This window comes from Schistocerca piceifrons, unplaced genomic scaffold (assembly GCF_021461385.2).
Source record: "Schistocerca piceifrons isolate TAMUIC-IGC-003096 unplaced genomic scaffold, iqSchPice1.1 HiC_scaffold_444, whole genome shotgun sequence".
NCBI lineage: Eukaryota > Metazoa > Arthropoda > Insecta > Orthoptera > Acrididae > Schistocerca > Schistocerca piceifrons.
Genome location: NW_025728672.1, coordinates 45,767 through 66,269, shown reverse-complemented (window position 1 = coordinate 66,269; position 20,503 = coordinate 45,767). Strand labels below are relative to the sequence as shown.

At 52.1% G+C, this 20,503-nt stretch overlaps 43 non-coding genes across 43 annotated transcripts; 8 read left to right on the top strand and 35 right to left on the bottom strand.

Moving 5' to 3' along the window:
* Positions 1 to 84: 84 nt before the first annotated feature.
* Trnak-uuu lies at positions 85 to 157 on the bottom strand. Its single transcript has one exon. It is a non-coding gene; the product is annotated as a tRNA-Lys (tRNA).
* A 296-nt stretch (positions 158 to 453) lies between these two features.
* Trnae-uuc lies at positions 454 to 525 on the bottom strand. Its single transcript has one exon. It is a non-coding gene; the product is annotated as a tRNA-Glu (tRNA).
* A 308-nt stretch (positions 526 to 833) lies between these two features.
* Positions 834 to 906, bottom strand: Trnam-cau. The gene has a single exon. It is a non-coding gene; the product is annotated as a tRNA-Met (tRNA).
* A 969-nt stretch (positions 907 to 1,875) lies between these two features.
* Trnag-ucc lies at positions 1,876 to 1,947 on the top strand. The gene has a single exon. It is a non-coding gene; the product is annotated as a tRNA-Gly (tRNA).
* Positions 1,948 to 2,222: 275 nt separating this feature from the next.
* Positions 2,223 to 2,304, bottom strand: Trnas-aga. Its single transcript has one exon. It is a non-coding gene; the product is annotated as a tRNA-Ser (tRNA).
* Positions 2,305 to 2,443: 139 nt separating this feature from the next.
* On the bottom strand, positions 2,444 to 2,516 carry Trnak-uuu. Its single transcript has one exon. It is a non-coding gene; the product is annotated as a tRNA-Lys (tRNA).
* A 296-nt stretch (positions 2,517 to 2,812) lies between these two features.
* Positions 2,813 to 2,884, bottom strand: Trnae-uuc. Its single transcript has one exon. It is a non-coding gene; the product is annotated as a tRNA-Glu (tRNA).
* A 308-nt stretch (positions 2,885 to 3,192) lies between these two features.
* Trnam-cau lies at positions 3,193 to 3,265 on the bottom strand. Its single transcript has one exon. It is a non-coding gene; the product is annotated as a tRNA-Met (tRNA).
* A 970-nt stretch (positions 3,266 to 4,235) lies between these two features.
* Trnag-ucc lies at positions 4,236 to 4,307 on the top strand. Its single transcript has one exon. It is a non-coding gene; the product is annotated as a tRNA-Gly (tRNA).
* Positions 4,308 to 4,582: 275 nt separating this feature from the next.
* Positions 4,583 to 4,664, bottom strand: Trnas-aga. The gene has a single exon. It is a non-coding gene; the product is annotated as a tRNA-Ser (tRNA).
* A 139-nt stretch (positions 4,665 to 4,803) lies between these two features.
* Trnak-uuu lies at positions 4,804 to 4,876 on the bottom strand. Its single transcript has one exon. It is a non-coding gene; the product is annotated as a tRNA-Lys (tRNA).
* A 296-nt stretch (positions 4,877 to 5,172) lies between these two features.
* Positions 5,173 to 5,244, bottom strand: Trnae-uuc. Its single transcript has one exon. It is a non-coding gene; the product is annotated as a tRNA-Glu (tRNA).
* Positions 5,245 to 5,552: 308 nt separating this feature from the next.
* Trnam-cau lies at positions 5,553 to 5,625 on the bottom strand. The gene has a single exon. It is a non-coding gene; the product is annotated as a tRNA-Met (tRNA).
* Positions 5,626 to 6,595: 970 nt separating this feature from the next.
* Trnag-ucc lies at positions 6,596 to 6,667 on the top strand. Its single transcript has one exon. It is a non-coding gene; the product is annotated as a tRNA-Gly (tRNA).
* A 275-nt stretch (positions 6,668 to 6,942) lies between these two features.
* Trnas-aga lies at positions 6,943 to 7,024 on the bottom strand. The gene has a single exon. It is a non-coding gene; the product is annotated as a tRNA-Ser (tRNA).
* A 139-nt stretch (positions 7,025 to 7,163) lies between these two features.
* Trnak-uuu lies at positions 7,164 to 7,236 on the bottom strand. The gene has a single exon. It is a non-coding gene; the product is annotated as a tRNA-Lys (tRNA).
* Positions 7,237 to 7,532: 296 nt separating this feature from the next.
* Positions 7,533 to 7,604, bottom strand: Trnae-uuc. The gene has a single exon. It is a non-coding gene; the product is annotated as a tRNA-Glu (tRNA).
* A 308-nt stretch (positions 7,605 to 7,912) lies between these two features.
* Trnam-cau lies at positions 7,913 to 7,985 on the bottom strand. Its single transcript has one exon. It is a non-coding gene; the product is annotated as a tRNA-Met (tRNA).
* Positions 7,986 to 8,955: 970 nt separating this feature from the next.
* On the top strand, positions 8,956 to 9,027 carry Trnag-ucc. The gene has a single exon. It is a non-coding gene; the product is annotated as a tRNA-Gly (tRNA).
* Positions 9,028 to 9,302: 275 nt separating this feature from the next.
* Positions 9,303 to 9,384, bottom strand: Trnas-aga. The gene has a single exon. It is a non-coding gene; the product is annotated as a tRNA-Ser (tRNA).
* Positions 9,385 to 9,523: 139 nt separating this feature from the next.
* Trnak-uuu lies at positions 9,524 to 9,596 on the bottom strand. Its single transcript has one exon. It is a non-coding gene; the product is annotated as a tRNA-Lys (tRNA).
* Positions 9,597 to 9,892: 296 nt separating this feature from the next.
* Trnae-uuc lies at positions 9,893 to 9,964 on the bottom strand. The gene has a single exon. It is a non-coding gene; the product is annotated as a tRNA-Glu (tRNA).
* Positions 9,965 to 10,272: 308 nt separating this feature from the next.
* Positions 10,273 to 10,345, bottom strand: Trnam-cau. The gene has a single exon. It is a non-coding gene; the product is annotated as a tRNA-Met (tRNA).
* Positions 10,346 to 11,317: 972 nt separating this feature from the next.
* On the top strand, positions 11,318 to 11,389 carry Trnag-ucc. Its single transcript has one exon. It is a non-coding gene; the product is annotated as a tRNA-Gly (tRNA).
* A 275-nt stretch (positions 11,390 to 11,664) lies between these two features.
* Trnas-aga lies at positions 11,665 to 11,746 on the bottom strand. The gene has a single exon. It is a non-coding gene; the product is annotated as a tRNA-Ser (tRNA).
* A 139-nt stretch (positions 11,747 to 11,885) lies between these two features.
* On the bottom strand, positions 11,886 to 11,958 carry Trnak-uuu. The gene has a single exon. It is a non-coding gene; the product is annotated as a tRNA-Lys (tRNA).
* Positions 11,959 to 12,254: 296 nt separating this feature from the next.
* On the bottom strand, positions 12,255 to 12,326 carry Trnae-uuc. The gene has a single exon. It is a non-coding gene; the product is annotated as a tRNA-Glu (tRNA).
* A 308-nt stretch (positions 12,327 to 12,634) lies between these two features.
* Positions 12,635 to 12,707, bottom strand: Trnam-cau. The gene has a single exon. It is a non-coding gene; the product is annotated as a tRNA-Met (tRNA).
* Positions 12,708 to 13,679: 972 nt separating this feature from the next.
* On the top strand, positions 13,680 to 13,751 carry Trnag-ucc. Its single transcript has one exon. It is a non-coding gene; the product is annotated as a tRNA-Gly (tRNA).
* A 275-nt stretch (positions 13,752 to 14,026) lies between these two features.
* Positions 14,027 to 14,108, bottom strand: Trnas-aga. Its single transcript has one exon. It is a non-coding gene; the product is annotated as a tRNA-Ser (tRNA).
* Positions 14,109 to 14,247: 139 nt separating this feature from the next.
* On the bottom strand, positions 14,248 to 14,320 carry Trnak-uuu. The gene has a single exon. It is a non-coding gene; the product is annotated as a tRNA-Lys (tRNA).
* Positions 14,321 to 14,616: 296 nt separating this feature from the next.
* Trnae-uuc lies at positions 14,617 to 14,688 on the bottom strand. Its single transcript has one exon. It is a non-coding gene; the product is annotated as a tRNA-Glu (tRNA).
* Positions 14,689 to 14,996: 308 nt separating this feature from the next.
* Positions 14,997 to 15,069, bottom strand: Trnam-cau. Its single transcript has one exon. It is a non-coding gene; the product is annotated as a tRNA-Met (tRNA).
* A 972-nt stretch (positions 15,070 to 16,041) lies between these two features.
* Positions 16,042 to 16,113, top strand: Trnag-ucc. Its single transcript has one exon. It is a non-coding gene; the product is annotated as a tRNA-Gly (tRNA).
* A 275-nt stretch (positions 16,114 to 16,388) lies between these two features.
* On the bottom strand, positions 16,389 to 16,470 carry Trnas-aga. The gene has a single exon. It is a non-coding gene; the product is annotated as a tRNA-Ser (tRNA).
* Positions 16,471 to 16,609: 139 nt separating this feature from the next.
* Trnak-uuu lies at positions 16,610 to 16,682 on the bottom strand. Its single transcript has one exon. It is a non-coding gene; the product is annotated as a tRNA-Lys (tRNA).
* Positions 16,683 to 16,978: 296 nt separating this feature from the next.
* On the bottom strand, positions 16,979 to 17,050 carry Trnae-uuc. Its single transcript has one exon. It is a non-coding gene; the product is annotated as a tRNA-Glu (tRNA).
* Positions 17,051 to 17,358: 308 nt separating this feature from the next.
* On the bottom strand, positions 17,359 to 17,431 carry Trnam-cau. The gene has a single exon. It is a non-coding gene; the product is annotated as a tRNA-Met (tRNA).
* A 972-nt stretch (positions 17,432 to 18,403) lies between these two features.
* Positions 18,404 to 18,475, top strand: Trnag-ucc. The gene has a single exon. It is a non-coding gene; the product is annotated as a tRNA-Gly (tRNA).
* A 275-nt stretch (positions 18,476 to 18,750) lies between these two features.
* Positions 18,751 to 18,832, bottom strand: Trnas-aga. Its single transcript has one exon. It is a non-coding gene; the product is annotated as a tRNA-Ser (tRNA).
* Positions 18,833 to 18,971: 139 nt separating this feature from the next.
* Trnak-uuu lies at positions 18,972 to 19,044 on the bottom strand. Its single transcript has one exon. It is a non-coding gene; the product is annotated as a tRNA-Lys (tRNA).
* Positions 19,045 to 19,340: 296 nt separating this feature from the next.
* Positions 19,341 to 19,412, bottom strand: Trnae-uuc. The gene has a single exon. It is a non-coding gene; the product is annotated as a tRNA-Glu (tRNA).
* A 308-nt stretch (positions 19,413 to 19,720) lies between these two features.
* Positions 19,721 to 19,793, bottom strand: Trnam-cau. Its single transcript has one exon. It is a non-coding gene; the product is annotated as a tRNA-Met (tRNA).
* Positions 19,794 to 20,503: the final 710 nt, after the last annotated feature.

The window sequence follows — 20,503 nt, the reverse complement described above, 5'->3', positions numbered from 1 at the left end:
TTGACAGGAAACGAACTCCGTGCACTGATTACGGCAGGGCTACCATCGCTACGAGACGAGCCATTACGGAAACGTTAAAATCTTCGCCCGGACAGGGACTTGAACCCTGGACCCTTAGGTTAAAAGCCTAATGCTCTACCGACTGAGCTATCCGGGCTCACGCTCGTTGTGGATGGAGCGGCTGCAAGCAATGTAAATAACTGGAACGCGTGTGTAGGCGTACTACGGTAATTTCTGGCTTCTGGCGCAACTGGCGACTTCACCGACTTCCCACTGACGCTGGTAGCAGCCCAACAACGGACCAGTGCCTCTTCTCCCTTTATTCCGGTGCCGACAGTAATTGCATCATGTGCCTGTTTTCCCCGATTACGTTCGGTCGAAGCTTCGGAAGGTGGGCGACAAACGACAGTTCGAAGGCCAAAACATGGAGCGTTGTGTGCGCAAAAACTTCCGTTCCGGTACCGGGAATCGAACCCGGGCCTCCTGGGTGAAAGCCAGGTATCCTAGCCACTAGACCACACCGGATTTGCTCGATAAGCGTGAGCTTTTCTCCGTCTCCTCTCGTATTTCGTGCTGAATCTGGACTCAGTGCAGTTCTCCGTTTGCGAGCATATTTGCGCCTACAGACTGGCATGGCGCACAGCCCGAAATTGACTATTCATTATTTTACTCCTAACAAGGGAAGAGAAAGATCAAAGTTGTACGTTGTCATAATTGGAAATAAACGTATTGACGCTGAGGCGTAGACTCCTTATGGATAACGAACGACAATTAAGTTCGTTCCCTAGCAACAGCAACGCCGTTAATTCAGCCATGATGTACAGCAAATTAAATGCCCTGGGTGAGGATCGAACTCACGACCTTAAGATTATGAGACTTACGCGCTACCTACTGCGCTACCGAGGCACGTTGCAAGTAACGTTACAGAAAACTTGGTAAGTCTCTCATATTAGAGATAGACAGTTCGCGCTTTCTCAAGAATCTGTTGTGTTGCTACACGTGCTTTCCCTACTTGCTAGATTAAACTGCTGCCGCAGCTTTTTCAACGGAACGCAGCACTGCCCGAGGTTACAGTACATCGCCCTTGCGGCACCTGAACACAGCGGCCTGTTGGGACAGGCCGACGTCAGAGTTCAGAAATAGCATGCGACCGTTCAAGTACGGTCTATTGCGTGCTGCGTGTACGGTTCCTCTCACAGCGAATCCTGCTATACATTCCTGAGGCTGACGCAGCTCAGGCGAGGAATCGGCGCGGCAGCATTATAGCGAGAACAGCAGAACGATGCACCGGCCGGGAATCGAACCCGGGCCGTCCGCATGCTAAGCGAGCATTCACCAATTTTTTTTTTTTTCTTCTCATTTCTTTCGTTGCATTTGTTGGGGGCGGACGTCCGATGGCGCCCGTTCAAGTTCATCGTTGACTCGGTCTTTTATTACAGAGGGCAGATAACTCTCAGACCGAACACGCTGAGCTATCGTGCCGGCAAGCCTTAAGATTATGAGACTTACGCGCTGCCTACTGCACTACTGAGGCACATGCCATTGAACCAGCGATGCTCGTCGAGCTGCCCGAGCACTTTTCTGCAGGGGAAAGTGGGATTGCCACCCAGCGACGTCGGATACAACCGAAAAAACTGCTACACACGCGGAGTGCTCCACTACACTGCCTTAAAACGAATGCTCATCTCTATCGTGTGAGTAACCTTGCGGCCGCGGCGACTAGTCTTGCCCAAAGACGCAGCGTGCGTGGAGGCGCTACCCGAATGCGTGTGGATGCACCCTCCTACCTCGAAAAGCGCCTGCAGCTACCATCACCGTGGGCCGCTGCTGGCGGGCAGGAAGGCGACACAGCGGGGCGTTGCGAGCAGCGGCTGTGCGGTGGTGGTGTAATGGTGAGCATAGTTGCCTTCCAAGCAGTTGATCCGGGTTCGATTCCCGGCCACCGCAAGTGGCGCTAGTTTTTTTCGTATGAGTATGTGAGCCGCGTGCTGTTAAATGAAGGTTTTTTTCGTCGTAGCTCCACGCAGACCATCCTGTAGTATGTCCCGACTTGTCCCGACTTTGCTCGGCTGACGCGAAAGCTGACGCTTGGAATTCGCCCTTATCAAAAGGACAGGCACTATAAACGGCTGTGAGAGGCGAGGTGTGGAGAGGTACCAAAACGACAGGCAATCTGCGAAATTTTCTGCTCGTTGTTCTTAAACAAAAAAAGAAAAATCCGACGCAGTCGGTAGGACTCGAACCTACGCTCCCAGAGGGAATCTGATTTCTAGTCAGACGCCTTAACCACTCGGCCACGACTGCTCGTAACCCAAGTTTCCCTGGAATCGTGAAAAATCCAACCGGTCTGCGCAGAATGTTGACAGGAAACGAACTCCGTGCACTGATTACGGCAGGGCTACCATCGCTACGAGACGAGCCATTACGGAAACGTTAAAATCTTCGCCCGGACAGGGACTTGAACCCTGGACCCTTAGGTTAAAAGCCTAATGCTCTACCGACTGAGCTATCCGGGCTCACGCTCGTTGTGGATGGAGCGGCTGCAAGCAATGTAAATAACTGGAACGCGTGTGTAGGCGTACTACGGTAATTTCTGGCTTCTGGCGCAACTGGCGACTTCACCGACTTCCCACTGACGCTGGTAGCAGCCCAACAACGGACCAGTGCCTCTTCTCCCTTTATTCCGGTGCCGACAGTAATTGCATCATGTGCCTGTTTTCCCCGATTACGTTCGGTCGAAGCTTCGGAAGGTGGGCGACAAACGACAGTTCGAAGGCCAAAACATGGAGCGTTGTGTGCGCAAAAACTTCCGTTCCGGTACCGGGAATCGAACCCGGGCCTCCTGGGTGAAAGCCAGGTATCCTAGCCACTAGACCACACCGGATTTGCTCGATAAGCGTGAGCTTTTCTCCGTCTCCTCTCGTATTTCGTGCTGAATCTGGACTCAGTGCAGTTCTCCGTTTGCGAGCATATTTGCGCCTACAGACTGGCATGGCGCACAGCCCGAAATTGACTATTCATTATTTTACTCCTAACAAGGGAAGAGAAAGATCAAAGTTGTACGTTGTCATAATTGGAAATAAACGTATTGACGCTGAGGCGTAGACTCCTTATGGATAACGAACGACAATTAAGTTCGTTCCCTAGCAACAGCAACGCCGTTAATTCAGCCATGATGTACAGCAAATTAAATGCCCTGGGTGAGGATCGAACTCACGACCTTAAGATTATGAGACTTACGCGCTACCTACTGCGCTACCGAGGCACGTTGCAAGTAACGTTACAGAAAACTTGGTAAGTCTCTCATATTAGAGATAGACAGTTCGCGCTTTCTCAAGAATCTGTTGTGTTGCTACACGTGCTTTCCCTACTTGCTAGATTAAACTGCTGCCGCAGCTTTTTCAACGGAACGCAGCACTGCCCGAGGTTACAGTACATCGCCCTTGCGGCACCTGAACACAGCGGCCTGTTGGGACAGGCCGACGTCAGAGTTCAGAAATAGCATGCGACCGTTCAAGTACGGTCTATTGCGTGCTGCGTGTACGGTTCCTCTCACAGCGAATCCTGCTATACATTCCTGAGGCTGACGCAGCTCAGGCGAGGAATCGGCGCGGCAGCATTATAGCGAGAACAGCAGAACGATGCACCGGCCGGGAATCGAACCCGGGCCGTCCGCATGCTAAGCGAGCATTCACCAATTTTTTTTTTTTTTCTTCTCATTTCTTTCGTTGCATTTGTTGGGGGCGGACGTCCGATGGCGCCCGTTCAAGTTCATCGTTGACTCGGTCTTTTATTACAGAGGGCAGATAACTCTCAGACCGAACACGCTGAGCTATCGTGCCGGCAAGCCTTAAGATTATGAGACTTACGCGCTGCCTACTGCACTACTGAGGCACATGCCATTGAACCAGCGATGCTCGTCGAGCTGCCCGAGCACTTTTCTGCAGGGGAAAGTGGGATTGCCACCCAGCGACGTCGGATACAACCGAAAAAACTGCTACACACGCGGAGTGCTCCACTACACTGCCTTAAAACGAATGCTCATCTCTATCGTGTGAGTAACCTTGCGGCCGCGGCGACTAGTCTTGCCCAAAGACGCAGCGTGCGTGGAGGCGCTACCCGAATGCGTGTGGATGCACCCTCCTACCTCGAAAAGCGCCTGCAGCTACCATCACCGTGGGCCGCTGCTGGCGGGCAGGAAGGCGACACAGCGGGGCGTTGCGAGCAGCGGCTGTGCGGTGGTGGTGTAATGGTGAGCATAGTTGCCTTCCAAGCAGTTGATCCGGGTTCGATTCCCGGCCACCGCAAGTGGCGCTAGTTTTTTTCGTATGAGTATGTGAGCCGCGTGCTGTTAAATGAAGGTTTTTTTCGTCGTAGCTCCACGCAGACCATCCTGTAGTATGTCCCGACTTGTCCCGACTTTGCTCGGCTGACGCGAAAGCTGACGCTTGGAATTCGCCCTTATCAAAAGGACAGGCACTATAAACGGCTGTGAGAGGCGAGGTGTGGAGAGGTACCAAAACGACAGGCAATCTGCGAAATTTTCTGCTCGTTGTTCTTAAACAAAAAAAGAAAAATCCGACGCAGTCGGTAGGACTCGAACCTACGCTCCCAGAGGGAATCTGATTTCTAGTCAGACGCCTTAACCACTCGGCCACGACTGCTCGTAACCCAAGTTTCCCTGGAATCGTGAAAAATCCAACCGGTCTGCGCAGAATGTTGACAGGAAACGAACTCCGTGCACTGATTACGGCAGGGCTACCATCGCTACGAGACGAGCCATTACGGAAACGTTAAAATCTTCGCCCGGACAGGGACTTGAACCCTGGACCCTTAGGTTAAAAGCCTAATGCTCTACCGACTGAGCTATCCGGGCTCACGCTCGTTGTGGATGGAGCGGCTGCAAGCAATGTAAATAACTGGAACGCGTGTGTAGGCGTACTACGGTAATTTCTGGCTTCTGGCGCAACTGGCGACTTCACCGACTTCCCACTGACGCTGGTAGCAGCCCAACAACGGACCAGTGCCTCTTCTCCCTTTATTCCGGTGCCGACAGTAATTGCATCATGTGCCTGTTTTCCCCGATTACGTTCGGTCGAAGCTTCGGAAGGTGGGCGACAAACGACAGTTCGAAGGCCAAAACATGGAGCGTTGTGTGCGCAAAAACTTCCGTTCCGGTACCGGGAATCGAACCCGGGCCTCCTGGGTGAAAGCCAGGTATCCTAGCCACTAGACCACACCGGATTTGCTCGATAAGCGTGAGCTTTTCTCCGTCTCCTCTCGTATTTCGTGCTGAATCTGGACTCAGTGCAGTTCTCCGTTTGCGAGCATATTTGCGCCTACAGACTGGCATGGCGCACAGCCCGAAATTGACTATTCATTATTTTACTCCTAACAAGGGAAGAGAAAGATCAAAGTTGTACGTTGTCATAATTGGAAATAAACGTATTGACGCTGAGGCGTAGACTCCTTATGGATAACGAACGACAATTAAGTTCGTTCCCTAGCAACAGCAACGCCGTTAATTCAGCCATGATGTACAGCAAATTAAATGCCCTGGGTGAGGATCGAACTCACGACCTTAAGATTATGAGACTTACGCGCTACCTACTGCGCTACCGAGGCACGTTGCAAGTAACGTTACAGAAAACTTGGTAAGTCTCTCATATTAGAGATAGACAGTTCGCGCTTTCTCAAGAATCTGTTGTGTTGCTACACGTGCTTTCCCTACTTGCTAGATTAAACTGCTGCCGCAGCTTTTTCAACGGAACGCAGCACTGCCCGAGGTTACAGTACATCGCCCTTGCGGCACCTGAACACAGCGGCCTGTTGGGACAGGCCGACGTCAGAGTTCAGAAATAGCATGCGACCGTTCAAGTACGGTCTATTGCGTGCTGCGTGTACGGTTCCTCTCACAGCGAATCCTGCTATACATTCCTGAGGCTGACGCAGCTCAGGCGAGGAATCGGCGCGGCAGCATTATAGCGAGAACAGCAGAACGATGCACCGGCCGGGAATCGAACCCGGGCCGTCCGCATGCTAAGCGAGCATTCACCAATTTTTTTTTTTTTTCTTCTCATTTCTTTCGTTGCATTTGTTGGGGGCGGACGTCCGATGGCGCCCGTTCAAGTTCATCGTTGACTCGGTCTTTTATTACAGAGGGCAGATAACTCTCAGACCGAACACGCTGAGCTATCGTGCCGGCAAGCCTTAAGATTATGAGACTTACGCGCTGCCTACTGCACTACTGAGGCACATGCCATTGAACCAGCGATGCTCGTCGAGCTGCCCGAGCACTTTTCTGCAGGGGAAAGTGGGATTGCCACCCAGCGACGTCGGATACAACCGAAAAAACTGCTACACACGCGGAGTGCTCCACTACACTGCCTTAAAACGAATGCTCATCTCTATCGTGTGAGTAACCTTGCGGCCGCGGCGACTAGTCTTGCCCAAAGACGCAGCGTGCGTGGAGGCGCTACCCGAATGCGTGTGGATGCACCCTCCTACCTCGAAAAGCGCCTGCAGCTACCATCACCGTGGGCCGCTGCTGGCGGGCAGGAAGGCGACACAGCGGGGCGTTGCGAGCAGCGGCTGTGCGGTGGTGGTGTAATGGTGAGCATAGTTGCCTTCCAAGCAGTTGATCCGGGTTCGATTCCCGGCCACCGCAAGTGGCGCTAGTTTTTTTCGTATGAGTATGTGAGCCGCGTGCTGTTAAATGAAGGTTTTTTTCGTCGTAGCTCCACGCAGACCATCCTGTAGTATGTCCCGACTTGTCCCGACTTTGCTCGGCTGACGCGAAAGCTGACGCTTGGAATTCGCCCTTATCAAAAGGACAGGCACTATAAACGGCTGTGAGAGGCGAGGTGTGGAGAGGTACCAAAACGACAGGCAATCTGCGAAATTTTCTGCTCGTTGTTCTTAAACAAAAAAAGAAAAATCCGACGCAGTCGGTAGGACTCGAACCTACGCTCCCAGAGGGAATCTGATTTCTAGTCAGACGCCTTAACCACTCGGCCACGACTGCTCGTAACCCAAGTTTCCCTGGAATCGTGAAAAATCCAACCGGTCTGCGCAGAATGTTGACAGGAAACGAACTCCGTGCACTGATTACGGCAGGGCTACCATCGCTACGAGACGAGCCATTACGGAAACGTTAAAATCTTCGCCCGGACAGGGACTTGAACCCTGGACCCTTAGGTTAAAAGCCTAATGCTCTACCGACTGAGCTATCCGGGCTCACGCTCGTTGTGGATGGAGCGGCTGCAAGCAATGTAAATAACTGGAACGCGTGTGTAGGCGTACTACGGTAATTTCTGGCTTCTGGCGCAACTGGCGACTTCACCGACTTCCCACTGACGCTGGTAGCAGCCCAACAACGGACCAGTGCCTCTTCTCCCTTTATTCCGGTGCCGACAGTAATTGCATCATGTGCCTGTTTTCCCCGATTACGTTCGGTCGAAGCTTCGGAAGGTGGGCGACAAACGACAGTTCGAAGGCCAAAACATGGAGCGTTGTGTGCGCAAAAACTTCCGTTCCGGTACCGGGAATCGAACCCGGGCCTCCTGGGTGAAAGCCAGGTATCCTAGCCACTAGACCACACCGGATTTGCTCGATAAGCGTGAGCTTTTCTCCGTCTCCTCTCGTATTTCGTGCTGAATCTGGACTCAGTGCAGTTCTCCGTTTGCGAGCATATTTGCGCCTACAGACTGGCATGGCGCACAGCCCGAAATTGACTATTCATTATTTTACTCCTAACAAGGGAAGAGAAAGATCAAAGTTGTACGTTGTCATAATTGGAAATAAACTTATTGACGCTGAGGCGTAGACTCCTTATGGATAACGAACGACAATTAAGTTCGTTCCCTAGCAACAGCAACGCCGTTAATTCAGCCATGATGTACAGCAAATTAAATGCCCTGGGTGAGGATCGAACTCACGACCTTAAGATTATGAGACTTACGCGCTACCTACTGCGCTACCGAGGCACGTTGCAAGTAACGTTACAGAAAACTTGGTAAGTCTCTCATATTAGAGATAGACAGTTCGCGCTTTCTCAAGAATCTGTTGTGTTGCTACACGTGCTTTCCCTACTTGCTAGATTAAACTGCTGCCGCAGCTTTTTCAACGGAACGCAGCACTGCCCGAGGTTACAGTACATCGCCCTTGCGGCACCTGAACACAGCGGCCTGTTGGGACAGGCCGACGTCAGAGTTCAGAAATAGCATGCGACCGTTCAAGTACGGTCTATTGCGTGCTGCGTGTACGGTTCCTCTCACAGCGAATCCTGCTATACATTCCTGAGGCTGACGCAGCTCAGGCGAGGAATCGGCGCGGCAGCATTATAGCGAGAACAGCAGAACGATGCACCGGCCGGGAATCGAACCCGGGCCGTCCGCATGCTAAGCGAGCATTCACCAATTTTTTTTTTTTTTCTTCTCATTTCTTTCGTTGCATTTGTTGGGGGCGGACGTCCGATGGCGCCCGTTCAAGTTCATCGTTGACTCGGTCTTTTATTACAGAGGGCAGATAACTCTCAGACCGAACACGCTGAGCTATCGTGCCGGCAAGCCTTAAGATTATGAGACTTACGCGCTGCCTACTGCACTACTGAGGCACATGCCATTGAACCAGCGATGCTCGTCGAGCTGCCCGAGCACTTTTCTGCAGGGGAAAGTGGGATTGCCACCCAGCGACGTCGGATACAACCGAAAAAACTGCTACACACGCGGAGTGCTCCACTACACTGCCTTAAAACGAATGCTCATCTCTATCGTGTGAGTAACCTTGCGGCCGCGGCGACTAGTCTTGCCCAAAGACGCAGCGTGCGTGGAGGCGCTACCCGAATGCGTGTGGATGCACCCTCCTACCTCGAAAAGCGCCTGCAGCTACCATCACCGTGGGCCGCTGCTGGCGGGCAGGAAGGCGACACAGCGGGGCGTTGCGAGCAGCGGCTGTGCGGTGGTGGTGTAATGGTGAGCATAGTTGCCTTCCAAGCAGTTGATCCGGGTTCGATTCCCGGCCACCGCAAGTGGCGCTAGTTTTTTTCGTATGAGTATGTGAGCCGCGTGCTGTTAAATGAAGGTTTTTTTCGTCGTAGCTCCACGCAGACCATCCTGTAGTATGTCCCGACTTGTCCCGACTTTGCTCGGCTGACGCGAAAGCTGACGCTTGGAATTCGCCCTTATCAAAAGGACAGGCACTATAAACGGCTGTGAGAGGCGAGGTGTGGAGAGGTACCAAAACGACAGGCAATCTGCGAAATTTTCTGCTCGTTGTTCTTAAACAAAAAAAGAAAAATCCGACGCAGTCGGTAGGACTCGAACCTACGCTCCCAGAGGGAATCTGATTTCTAGTCAGACGCCTTAACCACTCGGCCACGACTGCTCGTAACCCAAGTTTCCCTGGAATCGTGAAAAATCCAACCGGTCTGCGCAGAATGTTGACAGGAAACGAACTCCGTGCACTGATTACGGCAGGGCTACCATCGCTACGAGACGAGCCATTACGGAAACGTTAAAATCTTCGCCCGGACAGGGACTTGAACCCTGGACCCTTAGGTTAAAAGCCTAATGCTCTACCGACTGAGCTATCCGGGCTCACGCTCGTTGTGGATGGAGCGGCTGCAAGCAATGTAAATAACTGGAACGCGTGTGTAGGCGTACTACGGTAATTTCTGGCTTCTGGCGCAACTGGCGACTTCACCGACTTCCCACTGACGCTGGTAGCAGCCCAACAACGGACCAGTGCCTCTTCTCCCTTTATTCCGGTGCCGACAGTAATTGCATCATGTGCCTGTTTTCCCCGATTACGTTCGGTCGAAGCTTCGGAAGGTGGGCGACAAACGACAGTTCGAAGGCCAAAACATGGAGCGTTGTGTGCGCAAAAACTTCCGTTCCGGTACCGGGAATCGAACCCGGGCCTCCTGGGTGAAAGCCAGGTATCCTAGCCACTAGACCACACCGGATTTGCTCGATAAGCGTGAGCTTTTCTCCGTCTCCTCTCGTATTTCGTGCTGAATCTGGACTCAGTGCAGTTCTCCGTTTGCGAGCATATTTGCGCCTACAGACTGGCATGGCGCACAGCCCGAAATTGACTATTCATTATTTTACTCCAAACAAGGGAAGAGAAAGATCAAAGTTGTACGTTGTCATAATTGGAAATAAACGTATTGACGCTGAGGCGTAGACTCCTTATGGATAACGAATTACAATTAAGTTCGTTCCCTAGCAACAGCAACGCCGTTAATTCAGTCATGATGTACAGCAAATTAAATGCCCTGGGTGAGGATCGAACTCACGACCTTAAGATTATGAGACTTACGCGCTACCTACTGCGCTACCGAGGCACGTTGCAAGTAACGTTACAGAAAACTTGGTAAGTCTCTCATATTAGAGATAGACAGTTCGCGCTTTCTCAAGAATCTGTTGTGTTGCTACACGTGCTTTCCCTACTTGCTAGATTAAACTGCTGCCGCAGCTTTTTCAACGGAACGCAGCACTGCCCGAGGTTACAGTACATCGCCCTTGCGGCACCTGAACACAGCGGCCTGTTGGGACAGGCCGACGTCAGAGTTCAGAAATAGCATGCGACCGTTCAAGTACGGTCTATTGCGTGCTGCGTGTATGGTTCCTCTCACAGCGAATCCTGCTATACATTCCTGAGGCTGACGCAGCTCAGGCGAGGAATCGGCGCGGCAGCATTATAGCGAGAACAGCAGAACGATGCACCGGCCGGGAATCGAACCCGGGCCGTCCGCATGCTAAGCGAGCATTCACCAATTTTTTTTTTTTTTTTCTTCTCATTTCTTTCGTTGCATTTGTTGGGGGCGGACGTCCGATGGCGCCCGTTCAAGTTCATCGTTGACTCGGTCTTTTATTACAGAGGGCAGATAACTCTCAGACCGAACACGCTGAGCTATCGTGCCGGCAAGCCTTAAGATTATGAGACTTACGCGCTGCCTACTGCACTACTGAGGCACATGCCATTGAACCAGCGATGCTCGTCGAGCTGCCCGAGCACTTTTCTGCAGGGGAAAGTGGGATTGCCACCCAGCGACGTCGGATACAACCGAAAAAACTGCTACACACGCGGAGTGCTCCACTACACTGCCTTAAAACGAATGCTCATCTCTATCGTGTGAGTAACCTTGCGGCCGCGGCGACTAGTCTTGCCCAAAGACGCAGCGTGCGTGGAGGCGCTACCCGAATGCGTGTGGATGCACCCTCCTACCTCGAAAAGCGCCTGCAGCTACCATCACCGTGGGCCGCTGCTGGCGGGCAGGAAGGCGACACAGCGGGGCGTTGCGAGCAGCGGCTGTGCGGTGGTGGTGTAATGGTGAGCATAGTTGCCTTCCAAGCAGTTGATCCGGGTTCGATTCCCGGCCACCGCAAGTGGCGCTAGTTTTTTTCGTATGAGTATGTGAGCCGCGTGCTGTTAAATGAAGGTTTTTTTCGTCGTAGCTCCACGCAGACCATCCTGTAGTATGTCCCGACTTGTCCCGACTTTGCTCGGCTGACGCGAAAGCTGACGCTTGGAATTCGCCCTTATCAAAAGGACAGGCACTATAAACGGCTGTGAGAGGCGAGGTGTGGAGAGGTACCAAAACGACAGGCAATCTGCGAAATTTTCTGCTCGTTGTTCTTAAACAAAAAAAGAAAAATCCGACGCAGTCGGTAGGACTCGAACCTACGCTCCCAGAGGGAATCTGATTTCTAGTCAGACGCCTTAACCACTCGGCCACGACTGCTCGTAACCCAAGTTTCCCTGGAATCGTGAAAAATCCAACCGGTCTGCGCAGAATGTTGACAGGAAACGAACTCCGTGCACTGATTACGGCAGGGCTACCATCGCTACGAGACGAGCCATTACGGAAACGTTAAAATCTTCGCCCGGACAGGGACTTGAACCCTGGACCCTTAGGTTAAAAGCCTAATGCTCTACCGACTGAGCTATCCGGGCTCACGCTCGTTGTGGATGGAGCGGCTGCAAGCAATGTAAATAACTGGAACGCGTGTGTAGGCGTACTACGGTAATTTCTGGCTTCTGGCGCAACTGGCGACTTCACCGACTTCCCACTGACGCTGGTAGCAGCCCAACAACGGACCAGTGCCTCTTCTCCCTTTATTCCGGTGCCGACAGTAATTGCATCATGTGCCTGTTTTCCCCGATTACGTTCGGTCGAAGCTTCGGAAGGTGGGCGACAAACGACAGTTCGAAGGCCAAAACATGGAGCGTTGTGTGCGCAAAAACTTCCGTTCCGGTACCGGGAATCGAACCCGGGCCTCCTGGGTGAAAGCCAGGTATCCTAGCCACTAGACCACACCGGAATTGCTCGATAAGCGTGAGCTTTTCTCCGTCTCCTCTCGTATTTCGTGCTGAATCTGGACTCAGTGCAGTTCTCCGTTTGCGAGCATATTTGCGCCTACAGACTGGCATGGCGCACAGCCCGAAATTGACTATTCATTATTTTACTCCAAACAAGGGAAGAGAAAGATCAAAGTTGTACGTTGTCATAATTGGAAATAAACGTATTGACGCTGAGGCGTAGACTCCTTATGGATAACGAATTACAATTAAGTTCGTTCCCTAGCAACAGCAACGCCGTTAATTCAGTCATGATGTACAGCAAATTAAATGCCCTGGGTGAGGATCGAACTCACGACCTTAAGATTATGAGACTTACGCGCTACCTACTGCGCTACCGAGGCACGTTGCAAGTAACGTTACAGAAAACTTGGTAAGTCTCTCATATTAGAGATAGACAGTTCGCGCTTTCTCAAGAATCTGTTGTGTTGCTACACGTGCTTTCCCTACTTGCTAGATTAAACTGCTGCCGCAGCTTTTTCAACGGAACGCAGCACTGCCCGAGGTTACAGTACATCGCCCTTGCGGCACCTGAACACAGCGGCCTGTTGGGACAGGCCGACGTCAGAGTTCAGAAATAGCATGCGACCGTTCAAGTACGGTCTATTGCGTGCTGCGTGTATGGTTCCTCTCACAGCGAATCCTGCTATACATTCCTGAGGCTGACGCAGCTCAGGCGAGGAATCGGCGCGGCAGCATTATAGCGAGAACAGCAGAACGATGCACCGGCCGGGAATCGAACCCGGGCCGTCCGCATGCTAAGCGAGCATTCACCAATTTTTTTTTTTTTTTTCTTCTCATTTCTTTCGTTGCATTTGTTGGGGGCGGACGTCCGATGGCGCCCGTTCAAGTTCATCGTTGACTCGGTCTTTTATTACAGAGGGCAGATAACTCTCAGACCGAACACGCTGAGCTATCGTGCCGGCAAGCCTTAAGATTATGAGACTTACGCGCTGCCTACTGCACTACTGAGGCACATGCCATTGAACCAGCGATGCTCGTCGAGCTGCCCGAGCACTTTTCTGCAGGGGAAAGTGGGATTGCCACCCAGCGACGTCGGATACAACCGAAAAAACTGCTACACACGCGGAGTGCTCCACTACACTGCCTTAAAACGAATGCTCATCTCTATCGTGTGAGTAACCTTGCGGCCGCGGCGACTAGTCTTGCCCAAAGACGCAGCGTGCGTGGAGGCGCTACCCGAATGCGTGTGGATGCGCCCTCCTACCTCGAAAAGCGCCTGCAGCTACTATCACCGTGGGCCGCTGCTGGCGGGCAGGAAGGCGACACAGCGGGGCGTTGCGAGCAGCGGCTGTGCGGTGGTGGTGTAATGGTGAGCATAGTTGCCTTCCAAGCAGTTGATCCGGGTTCGATTCCCGGCCACCGCAAGTGGCGCTAGTTTTTTTCGTATGAGTATGTGAGCCGCGTGCTGTTAAATGAAGGTTTTTTTCGTCGTAGCTCCACGCAGACCATCCTGTAGTATGTCCCGACTTGTCCCGACTTTGCTCGGCTGACGCGAAAGCTGACGCTTGGAATTCGCCCTTATCAAAAGGACAGGCACTATAAACGGCTGTGAGAGGCGAGGTGTGGAGAGGTACCAAAACGACAGGCAATCTGCGAAATTTTCTGCTCGTTGTTCTTAAACAAAAAAAGAAAAATCCGACGCAGTCGGTAGGACTCGAACCTACGCTCCCAGAGGGAATCTGATTTCTAGTCAGACGCCTTAACCACTCGGCCACGACTGCTCGTAACCCAAGTTTCCCTGGAATCGTGAAAAATCCAACCGGTCTGCGCAGAATGTTGACAGGAAACGAACTCCGTGCACTGATTACGGCAGGGCTACCATCGCTACGAGACGAGCCATTACGGAAACGTTAAAATCTTCGCCCGGACAGGGACTTGAACCCTGGACCCTTAGGTTAAAAGCCTAATGCTCTACCGACTGAGCTATCCGGGCTCACGCTCGTTGTGGATGGAGCGGCTGCAAGCAATGTAAATAACTGGAACGCGTGTGTAGGCGTACTACGGTAATTTCTGGCTTCTGGCGCAACTGGCGACTTCACCGACTTCCCACTGACGCTGGTAGCAGCCCAACAACGGACCAGTGCCTCTTCTCCCTTTATTCCGGTGCCGACAGTAATTGCATCATGTGCCTGTTTTCCCCGATTACGTTCGGTCGAAGCTTCGGAAGGTGGGCGACAAACGACAGTTCGAAGGCCAAAACATGGAGCGTTGTGTGCGCAAAAACTTCCGTTCCGGTACCGGGAATCGAACCCGGGCCTCCTGGGTGAAAGCCAGGTATCCTAGCCACTAGACCACACCGGATTTGCTCGATAAGCGTGAGCTTTTCTCCGTCTCCTCTCGTATTTCGTGCTGAATCTGGACTCAGTGCAGTTCTCCGTTTGCGAGCATATTTGCGCCTACAGACTGGCATGGCGCACAGCCCGAAATTGACTATTCATTATTTTACTCCAAACAAGGGAAGAGAAAGATCAAAGTTGTACGTTGTCATAATTGGAAATAAACGTATTGACGCTGAGGCGTAGACTCCTTATGGATAACGAATTACAATTAAGTTCGTTCCCTAGCAACAGCAACGCCGTTAATTCAGTCATGATGTACAGCAAATTAAATGCCCTGGGTGAGGATCGAACTCACGACCTTAAGATTATGAGACTTACGCGCTACCTACTGCGCTACCGAGGCACGTTGCAAGTAACGTTACAGAAAACTTGGTAAGTCTCTCATATTAGAGATAGACAGTTCGCGCTTTCTCAAGAATCTGTTGTGTTGCTACACGTGCTTTCCCTACTTGCTAGATTAAACTGCTGCCGCAGCTTTTTCAACGGAACGCAGCACTGCCCGAGGTTACAGTACATCGCCCTTGCGGCACCTGAACACAGCGGCCTGTTGGGACAGGCCGACGTCAGAGTTCAGAAATAGCATGCGACCGTTCAAGTACGGTCTATTGCGTGCTGCGTGTATGGTTCCTCTCACAGCGAATCCTGCTATACATTCCTGAGGCTGACGCAGCTCAGGCGAGGAATCGGCGCGGCAGCATTATAGCGAGAACAGCAGAACGATGCACCGGCCGGGAATCGAACCCGGGCCGTCCGCATGCTAAGCGAGCATTCACCAATTTTTTTTTTTTTTTTCTTCTCATTTCTTTCGTTGCATTTGTTGGGGGCGGACGTCCGATGGCGCCCGTTCAAGTTCATCGTTGACTCGGTCTTTTATTACAGAGGGCAGATAACTCTCAGACCGAACACGCTGAGCTATCGTGCCGGCAAGCCTTAAGATTATGAGACTTACGCGCTGCCTACTGCACTACTGAGGCACATGCCATTGAACCAGCGATGCTCGTCGAGCTGCCCGAGCACTTTTCTGCAGGGGAAAGTGGGATTGCCACCCAGCGACGTCGGATACAACCGAAAAAACTGCTACACACGCGGAGTGCTCCACTACACTGCCTTAAAACGAATGCTCATCTCTATCGTGTGAGTAACCTTGCGGCCGCGGCGACTAGTCTTGCCCAAAGACGCAGCGTGCGTGGAGGCGCTACCCGAATGCGTGTGGATGCACCCTCCTACCTCGAAAAGCGCCTGCAGCTACCATCACCGTGGGCCGCTGCTGGCGGGCAGGAAGGCGACACAGCGGGGCGTTGCGAGCAGCGGCTGTGCGGTGGTGGTGTAATGGTGAGCATAGTTGCCTTCCAAGCAGTTGATCCGGGTTCGATTCCCGGCCACCGCAAGTGGCGCTAGTTTTTTTCGTATGAGTATGTGAGCCGCGTGCTGTTAAATGAAGGTTTTTTTCGTCGTAGCTCCACGCAGACCATCCTGTAGTATGTCCCGACTTGTCCCGACTTTGCTCGGCTGACGCGAAAGCTGACGCTTGGAATTCGCCCTTATCAAAAGGACAGGCACTATAAACGGCTGTGAGAGGCGAGGTGTGGAGAGGTACCAAAACGACAGGCAATCTGCGAAATTTTCTGCTCGTTGTTCTTAAACAAAAAAAGAAAAATCCGACGCAGTCGGTAGGACTCGAACCTACGCTCCCAGAGGGAATCTGATTTCTAGTCAGACGCCTTAACCACTCGGCCACGACTGCTCGTAACCCAAGTTTCCCTGGAATCGTGAAAAATCCAACCGGTCTGCGCAGAATGTTGACAGGAAACGAACTCCGTGCACTGATTACGGCAGGGCTACCATCGCTACGAGACGAGCCATTACGGAAACGTTAAAATCTTCGCCCGGACAGGGACTTGAACCCTGGACCCTTAGGTTAAAAGCCTAATGCTCTACCGACTGAGCTATCCGGGCTCACGCTCGTTGTGGATGGAGCGGCTGCAAGCAATGTAAATAACTGGAACGCGTGTGTAGGCGTACTACGGTAATTTCTGGCTTCTGGCGCAACTGGCGACTTCACCGACTTCCCACTGACGCTGGTAGCAGCCCAACAACGGACCAGTGCCTCTTCTCCCTTTATTCCGGTGCCGACAGTAATTGCATCATGTGCCTGTTTTCCCCGATTACGTTCGGTCGAAGCTTCGGAAGGTGGGCGACAAACGACAGTTCGAAGGCCAAAACATGGAGCGTTGTGTGCGCAAAAACTTCCGTTCCGGTACCGGGAATCGAACCCGGGCCTCCTGGGTGAAAGCCAGGTATCCTAGCCACTAGACCACACCGGAATTGCTCGATAAGCGTGAGCTTTTCTCCGTCTCCTCTCGTATTTCGTGCTGAATCTGGACTCAGTGCAGTTCTCCGTTTGCGAGCATATTTGCGCCTACAGACTGGCATGGCGCACAGCCCGAAATTGACTATTCATTATTTTACTCCAAACAAGGGAAGAGAAAGATCAAAGTTGTACGTTGTCATAATTGGAAATAAACGTATTGACGCTGAGGCGTAGACTCCTTATGGATAACGAATTACAATTAAGTTCGTTCCCTAGCAACAGCAACGCCGTTAATTCAGTCATGATGTACAGCAAATTAAATGCCCTGGGTGAGGATCGAACTCACGACCTTAAGATTATGAGACTTACGCGCTACCTACTGCGCTACCGAGGCACGTTGCAAGTAACGTTACAGAAAACTTGGTAAGTCTCTCATATTAGAGATAGACAGTTCGCGCTTTCTCAAGAATCTGTTGTGTTGCTACACGTGCTTTCCCTACTTGCTAGATTAAACTGCTGCCGCAGCTTTTTCAACGGAACGCAGCACTGCCCGAGGTTACAGTACATCGCCCTTGCGGCACCTGAACACAGCGGCCTGTTGGGACAGGCCGACGTCAGAGTTCAGAAATAGCATGCGACCGTTCAAGTACGGTCTATTGCGTGCTGCGTGTATGGTTCCTCTCACAGCGAATCCTGCTATACATTCCTGAGGCTGACGCAGCTCAGGCGAGGAATCGGCGCGGCAGCATTATAGCGAGAACAGCAGAACGATGCACCGGCCGGGAATCGAACCCGGGCCGTCCGCATGCTAAGCGAGCATTCACCAATTTTTTTTTTTTTTTTCTTCTCATTTCTTTCGTTGCATTTGTTGGGGGCGGACGTCCGATGGCGCCCGTTCAAGTTCATCGTTGACTCGGTCTTTTATTACAGAGGGCAGATAACTCTCAGACCGAACACGCTGAGCTATCGTGCCGGCAAGCCTTAAGATTATGAGACTTACGCGCTGCCTACTGCACTACTGAGGCACATGCCATTGAACCAGCGATGCTCGTCGAGCTGCCCGAGCACTTTTCTGCAGGGGAAAGTGGGATTGCCACCCAGCGACGTCGGATACAACCGAAAAAACTGCTACACACGCGGAGTGCTCCACTACACTGCCTTAAAACGAATGCTCATCTCTATCGTGTGAGTAACCTTGCGGCCGCGGCGACTAGTCTTGCCCAAAGACGCAGCGTGCGTGGAGGCGCTACCCGAATGCGTGTGGATGCGCCCTCCTACCTCGAAAAGCGCCTGCAGCTACTATCACCGTGGGCCGCTGCTGGCGGGCAGGAAGGCGACACAGCGGGGCGTTGCGAGCAGCGGCTGTGCGGTGGTGGTGTAATGGTGAGCATAGTTGCCTTCCAAGCAGTTGATCCGGGTTCGATTCCCGGCCACCGCAAGTGGCGCTAGTTTTTTTCGTATGAGTATGTGAGCCGCGTGCTGTTAAATGAAGGTTTTTTTCGTCGTAGCTCCACGCAGACCATCCTGTAGTATGTCCCGACTTGTCCCGACTTTGCTCGGCTGACGCGAAAGCTGACGCTTGGAATTCGCCCTTATCAAAAGGACAGGCACTATAAACGGCTGTGAGAGGCGAGGTGTGGAGAGGTACCAAAACGACAGGCAATCTGCGAAATTTTCTGCTCGTTGTTCTTAAACAAAAAAAGAAAAATCCGACGCAGTCGGTAGGACTCGAACCTACGCTCCCAGAGGGAATCTGATTTCTAGTCAGACGCCTTAACCACTCGGCCACGACTGCTCGTAACCCAAGTTTCCCTGGAATCGTGAAAAATCCAACCGGTCTGCGCAGAATGTTGACAGGAAACGAACTCCGTGCACTGATTACGGCAGGGCTACCATCGCTACGAGACGAGCCATTACGGAAACGTTAAAATCTTCGCCCGGACAGGGACTTGAACCCTGGACCCTTAGGTTAAAAGCCTAATGCTCTACCGACTGAGCTATCCGGGCTCACGCTCGTTGTGGATGGAGCGGCTGCAAGCAATGTAAATAACTGGAACGCGTGTGTAGGCGTACTACGGTAATTTCTGGCTTCTGGCGCAACTGGCGACTTCACCGACTTCCCACTGACGCTGGTAGCAGCCCAACAACGGACCAGTGCCTCTTCTCCCTTTATTCCGGTGCCGACAGTAATTGCATCATGTGCCTGTTTTCCCCGATTACGTTCGGTCGAAGCTTCGGAAGGTGGGCGACAAACGACAGTTCGAAGGCCAAAACATGGAGCGTTGTGTGCGCAAAAACTTCCGTTCCGGTACCGGGAATCGAACCCGGGCCTCCTGGGTGAAAGCCAGGTATCCTAGCCACTAGACCACACCGGAATTGCTCGATAAGCGTGAGCTTTTCTCCGTCTCCTCTCGTATTTCGTGCTGAATCTGGACTCAGTGCAGTTCTCCGTTTGCGAGCATATTTGCGCCTACAGACTGGCATGGCGCACAGCCCGAAATTGACTATTCATTATTTTACTCCAAACAAGGGAAGAGAAAGATCAAAGTTGTACGTTGTCATAATTGGAAATAAACGTATTGACGCTGAGGCGTAGACTCCTTATGGATAACGAATTACAATTAAGTTCGTTCCCTAGCAACAGCAACGCCGTTAATTCAGTCATGATGTACAGCAAATTAAATGCCCTGGGTGAGGATCGAACTCACGACCTTAAGATTATGAGACTTACGCGCTACCTACTGCGCTACCGAGGCACGTTGCAAGTAACGTTACAGAAAACTTGGTAAGTCTCTCATATTAGAGATAGACAGTTCGCGCTTTCTCAAGAATCTGTTGTGTTGCTACACGTGCTTTCCCTACTTGCTAGATTAAACTGCTGCCGCAGCTTTTTCAACGGAACGCAGCACTGCCCGAGGTTACAGTACATCGCCCTTGCGGCACCTGAACACAGCGGCCTGTTGGGACAGGCCGACGTCAGAGTTCAGAAATAGCATGCGACCGTTCAAGTACGGTCTATTGCGTGCTGCGTGTATGGTTCCTCTCACAGCGAATCCTGCTATACATTCCTGAGGCTGACGCAGCTCAGGCGAGGAATCGGCGCGGCAGCATTATAGCGAGAACAGCAGAACGATGCACCGGCCGGGAATCGAACCCGGGCCGTCCGCATGCTAAGCGAGCATTCACCAATTTTTTTTTTTTTTTTCTTCTCATTTCTTTCGTTGCATTTGTTGGGGGCGGACGTCCGATGGCGCCCGTTCAAGTTCATCGTTGACTCGGTCTTTTATTACAGAGGGCAGATAACTCTCAGACCGAACACGCTGAGCTATCGTGCCGGCAAGCCTTAAGATTATGAGACTTACGCGCTGCCTACTGCACTACTGAGGCACATGCCATTGAACCAGCGATGCTCGTCGAGCTGCCCGAGCACTTTTCTGCAGGGGAAAGTGGGATTGCCACCCAGCGA